The 6,299-nt window shown below is 42.0% G+C and overlaps 1 non-coding gene across 1 annotated transcript; it reads right to left on the bottom strand.

The window, feature by feature from the left end:
* Nucleotides 1-5,408: 5,408 nt before the first annotated feature.
* Nucleotides 5,409-5,511, bottom strand: LOC136156732 (U6 spliceosomal RNA). The gene has a single exon (XR_010661216.1). It is a non-coding gene; the product is annotated as a U6 spliceosomal RNA (small nuclear RNA).
* Between the last annotated feature and the right edge of the window lie 788 nt (nt 5,512-6,299).

Raw genomic sequence — 6,299 nt, 5'->3', positions numbered from 1 at the left:
CTTACCTATTACATAAGGAGAATGGGAAATGTAGGGAAGCCCACAGAATATTTAGTGAGCGCTCTCTATATCACACAGATTCCCTAAATCCTTAGAGGAAAATATATTCTCTCTTGGTATATGACTTTATTTGAAAATTATGTTTAAAAAATCATGCTTTCTACTTTCCCAGTTACCTCGCAGTGTCTTTAAAATATCCATTTTTCAACCTCTCTCTCCCTCTCTCTCCGTCACTCCCTTCTTCTTTCCCTTTTCTCCCACATAGCATCTTCCCTTAGCTTATTCAAAACTCCTAGGAGATGGGGGAGGATAAAGTAGAAATTTGGAATTACAGATATACGCTACTATATATGAAACAGATAATAAGGACATACTGTATAGCATAGGGAACTATATTCAGTATCTTATGATAACCTATAAAGGGAAATATTCTGAAAATATTATATATATAATATATATATTATATATATAACCACCTGGCTGTACCCCTGAAACTAACACAACATTGTGAACAACTATGCATGTGCATAGTTGCGTGCATTCTAAGTCATGTCTGATTTTGTGTGAACCTGTTGATTATAGCCCGCCAGGCTCCTCTGCCCGTGGGATTTCTCAGGCAAGAATACTGGAGTGAGTTGCCATTTCCTTCTCCAGGGGATCTTCCTGACCCAGGGATCGAACCTGCATCTCCTACATTGGCAGGCGGATTCTTTACCACTGAGCCAGCAGGGAAGCCTGACTGTAAGCCTGGATTTCTTTATCATGTGAGATTCTCAACACAGCTGCTCACTTCCTCATGTCCACAGGAGAGCCTTTCATCTCAGGGGGCATCCAGTCCCTTTATAAAGGACTTTTTTCATAATTAATAAAGAATAATCTCCCTTTCAGTTAACACAGAATCAAGTGATTTGGGACCTTAATTATAGCTCCAGAATGTCTTGGCTATTGGCTAGGAAGCCACAGATTCCACCCACACTCAGGGGGAGGGGATTTCAAAAAGACATGAACACCAGGAAACAGGAATCATGGGGACTGCTCTACGATCTGTTTGCCACAGACAGAAATATATTTTTAAATATTTTAAAAATTAATTGTTTGGCTGCATGATGTCTCAGTTGTGGCTTATAGAATCTTCCTTGCATCATTCAAGATCTCTCCTTGCAGCCTACAGCCTCTCTGATCATAGTGTCAGGGCTCCAGTGCTCACAGGCTTCAGTAGTTGCGTATGGGCTTTGTTGCTCTGATACATGGGGGATCTTGGTCCCTGACCAGAGATCGAACCTGAATCCCCTGTGTTGCAAGGCAGATTCTTAACCTTTGGACCACCCGGGAAATTCCCAAACAGAAATATTTAAACCTACTCAAGTGAATCAGCTGGAATCAAGATTGCCGAGAGAAATATCAATAACCTCAGATATGCAGATGACACCACCCTTATGGCAGAAAGGGAAGAACTAAAGAGCCTGTTGATGAAAGAGAAAGAGGAGAGTGAAAAAGTTGGCTTAAAACTCAACATTCAGAAAACTAAGATCATGGCATCTGGTCCCATCACTTCATGGGAAATAGATGGGGAAACAGTGGAAACAGTGTCAGACTTTATTTTGGGGGGCTCCAAAATCACTGCAGATGGTGATTGCAGCCATGAAATTAAAAGACACTTGCTACCTGAAAGAAAAGCTATGACCAAACTAGACAGCATATTAAAAAGCAGAGACATTACTTTGCCAACAAAGGTCCATCTAGTCAAAACTATGGTTTTTCCAGTAGTCATGGATGGATGTGAGAGTTGGACTATAAAGAAAGCTGAGCACCAAAGAATTGATGCTTTTGAACTGTGGTGTTGGAGAAGACTCTTGAGAGTCCCTTGGACAGCAAGGAGATCCAACCTGTCCATTCTAAAGGAAATCAGTCCTAAATATTCAATAGAAGGACTGATGCTGAAGCTGAAACTCCAATACTATGGCCACCTGATCCAAAGAACTGACTCATTGGAAAAGACCCTGATGCTGGAAAGATTGGGGGCAGGAGGAGAAGGGGACGACAGAGGATGAGATGGTGGGGTGGCATCACTGGCTCAATGGACATGAGTTTGAGTAAATTCTGGGAGTTGGCGATGGACAGGGAGGCCTGGTGTGCTGCAGTCCATGGGGTCAAAAAGAGCTGGACACGCCTGAGCGACTGAACTGAACTGAACTGAGAGGAGTAGGATGAGGGTGCAGTGAGGGCTGGGAGAGAGGTCCAAGAGGGAGGGGAGACATGTGAACATACAGCTGAGTCACTTCATCGTACAGCAGAAACCAACACAACATTGCAAAGAAACCACAGTCCAATAAAAAATAAAACAGAGGAGACAATGGAGAAAAATCACAGCAAGACTTGCTGCTGTGGTTCTATGCCAACCATACACTAGACGCCTTGTTTTCATTTAATCTTCACGACAAATGTGTTTGTTTAGACTCTGAGTTGTGTCTGACTCTTTTGCAACCCCATGGACTGTAGCCCACCAGGCTCCTCTGATTTCCCAGGCATGAATACTGGAGTGGGTTGCTATTCTGTTTTCCAGGGAAGCCCCAGTATAATTGCATATAATGGCTACTGCCCTACATTTCCTTCTTCCCTTCCCATCCAAGATTCTACAAGGGTTATTTCCATTCACTTACACATTTAATTTCTTTAAATGCACTCTCATTTTTAATCAAAATTATATGTAATGTTGAAAGTCAACTTTTTAAAATAGAAAGCCCCAGCCTCTCTCCTCCCCACTTCCTGAGTTTCCTCCGCCAGAGTCAACTCCTTTTAACATTTTTGGTTGTATCTCCTGGTATTACCTCACATTTGCTGCAGAAGGTGCTGAACCTGATACAAAGTGGATCCTTTGCAAGTGGGGTTCTTTCTTCTTCCTATTCTGCTCTACAAACTTTGGGGCATGGTCAACTGGGGGTGATGAGTCCATTAATATATATGAAGCAGTTCATGAACAACTCAGCTAACAGTTACTAGTTCAGGAGACAGTATTGCACAGTGATTAAGAGCACAAGCAGATGTGGGCTCAAATCCTACCCCACTCTCTATCTTTGTAAGCCTTTACTTCTTCACCTGTAAAATGGGAGGACAATACTCATGACACAAGATTGATACAGAGATAAGGGTGTGGGTCTGGACAACCAAGTATCCTAAAACTTAGCTTCTGCTTCATTCCACCAGACAGAGAAACCAGGTCTGGAAGAGGTCTTAAAAAATGGGTGAATTTGAACAGGAAGGAAAAAGAAAGGCTATTCCATAAAAGAGAAGAATTGAAGAGCAGACTTAAAGGCAGAGGTGAAGATAGTGTGTTGGAGGAATAGTGGAAGTCGACTGATGTAACTGAATGTTGGATTCTTTTAGGAGTAGGAGGTCATGTCAGACAGGCTGCTGAGGAAAGCTCTGCCAGGTAGACCACAGATTACTCCTTAGGGTGGATAGGCAGGAATGAGGCAGAGGGCAGAGAGCACTTGCTGAGCAGCGGCCAAACGGACTGAATTCAGGCAACAGGCAGACTCAGGTGTGGTGCAACCAAGCTTTGGCTGGCTCTCCAGAGACCTGGTTGAGAGGGCTCTCAGAGAGGCAGTTTAGCTTGCGCCTCATAAGAGAGTTATCTAGATAGTCTCTAAGAACCCTTTCAGTCCTAATGTTCTGTAATTCTCTTCTAGAATTTATGTAGTGACAGCTGAAACATGGAAAAAGAAGGAACTGGCAAAGAGGGTCAATATGACTTGGTCACCATTTGGACACTGAGAGTGAAAAAGTGCAGTAAGAGTGACTAAAGTGTAAATACGGGTGTCTTTGAGATTGGAGTGCCCTTCAGTGGGGAAGTGCGTAGTGGAAGTGACGATAAAACATGCAAGGGAAAATTCTAGTAGATGCACGAAGAATAGATCAGGCATGTTCCCGTATCCAGAACTTTGAACTTGCTATTTCCTTTGCTTGAAACTCTCATCCTTCAAGTATCTGCACTGTGTCCTTGATGTCTCCCTTCAGGTCACCCCCACAGTGAGGTCTTCCCTGACTAACCTACTAAAAATTACAAAGCTTCCCCAATCTAACACTCCCTCTTCCCCTACTCCTGCTTTTGCTTTTTTCTGTAGCACTGAGCATCAGCTGGCCATTCCATTTAATTTATTGATTGATAGGCATCCTAATATGGGAACTATGTAGAAACAGTATTCAAAGGTATCATTGGGCTGGAGAGTTTGGGGGAAACAATGATGAATAAAGATATAGAAAACAAATCAAGTGGTGAAAAAAGGAGGAACTGTTAACACCAGAAGAAACAAAAATTGTACAAGAAAGGAAGTGTAATCACAGTTCACACTCGAAACAATAGTGAAAAATACTATATGAAGTATTAAGTTTACTGGAGACTCAACCTAAAATAATAATATGACCACATGGGGCGATCAAAGAGAACTGTGAAAGGAGTCATTTCAGCCATTCCTGGAGACGCCCATCCCGGTGTCTTCCTGCTCCTCTGGGGCAGACTGCTCTTTGGACTTCCACAGCTGTCTTCCTCATCGTTCCGGTGCTCAATCATGTCCAACCCTTTGTGACCCCAGAGACTGCGGCACACCAGGCCTCCATGTCCTTCACTATCTCCCAGAGTTTGCTCAAACTCATGTCCATTGGATTTCAAGTCTGTTGGATTTCCTTTTTTCACCAGGTTCCAAGTTTCCCCTCACCTCTTTAAGTTACCTTATTATATCCTTTGCTGGCTTCTTGGTAGAGAGGGTATAGGAGAAAAAAAATGGAGACCTTGTATATCTAAAAATGTCTTCATTCACTCCTCACACTTTAAAAAGTGGTCATAGAATTCTCGATTCAGTAGGACTTTTCCTCAGAATTTTGGAGGCAACTCTCCCATCTTATTGGTTTCCAGTGCCATTCTAACTCCAAATCCTTTTTTTTTTTAATCCCCAAAGCATTTGGATCTCCTATTTGTTTTCAATATCCCCAAATCTCATAATGATAAATCTTACATGGATCTCTTTTCATTCATCTCTCAATGGGAGGGCTACTAAAATCCAGAAAGTCATTGTCTAGAAAACTTTCTTGCATTAGTTAATAGTTTCTCCTTTCAATGTTATCTATATTTTCCTTGTGGAATTTGTATTAGGCATAGAACTCCAGGATTGGTTCTCTAATTTTCCCATTTTTCCTTCCAAACTCCACCTACAAGTTTGTTTTGCTTTCTTGTTCTACTTCTTAGGAGATTTTTTGGCTTTATCTTCCAAATTTTCTATTAACACTTTAAATTTCAGTTTTTAAAAAAAATTCTTTGGTTAGTGTGCTATTTTTAATTTTTTTTTATGTATTTCTTTTTAACTGGAGGAGAATTGCTTTACAATGGTGTGTTGGTGTCTGCCATACATCAAAAAAATATAGAACACTTCTTGAATTTGCGTGTCATCCTTGCAAATGGGCCATGCTAATCTTCTCTGTACCGTTCCAGTTTTGGTATGTGCTGCCAAAGCAAACACAGTTCTCCTGCTTTTAATTTCCTGAAGCTCTTTCTTGCTCTGTAACCCACTCCCCACCCCCACTTTATAAATCATTCTGTTCTTGTTTTATGAATTAAACATCTCTGAGGTATTAGGTGGTGGCTGTTTATTTGGTTAGCTGAATTATTTCTGATTCCTCCAATCTAGTTGTTCTTGCCCTCTTGCTCTTTCATTCTCCTCCCCTTTTCTTACTTTTTTTGTGCATTTGCTTATTTTTTTAATCTCTGCCTTTCATACAAGAGGCTTTCCCTCAATGTCTGGGAATCTTGGCTGCTTCTTCTTGTTTAGAGTGAGGCACTAAGAAGCTGATTAAAGACCTGAAATGAGGGGCAGATTTGCTGACTTATGCATTTCAGTCTGGGTTGATCAGGTGTGTGTAGGTGTAGAATTTTTCTCAAGGTTCTTTCTTTTTCTCCAGAGAAGAGTCACTTGGACTTCTGCTTAGAAGGAAGTGTTCTAGGGGCTGGTCTTCCTATATTTATTTACACATTTTTACTCATTCCCCCGAATTTCAACGCGGCAACTCACCTCTACCTTAGCTGCTGCTTGGAGCCCCTGCATTGGGAGGCTTTCTTGCTCCTTTTCCACAGAGTAAATCTGCCATCTCTTACCGGAGTGGCTTCCCTGGTGCTTCAGTTGGTAAAGAATCTGCCTGCAGTGCAGAAGACTCGGGTTCCATCCCTGGGTCAGGATGATCCCCTGGAGAGGGGAATAGCAACCCACTCCAGTAGTCTCGCTTAGAGAATCCCATGGACAGAGGAGCCT

Source organism: Muntiacus reevesi, chromosome 1, assembly GCF_963930625.1.
Source record: "Muntiacus reevesi chromosome 1, mMunRee1.1, whole genome shotgun sequence".
Lineage (NCBI taxonomy): Eukaryota > Metazoa > Chordata > Mammalia > Artiodactyla > Cervidae > Muntiacus > Muntiacus reevesi.
The sequence above is the reverse complement of the archived record's forward strand: the minus strand, read 5'-3'. Positions and strand labels throughout refer to the sequence as shown.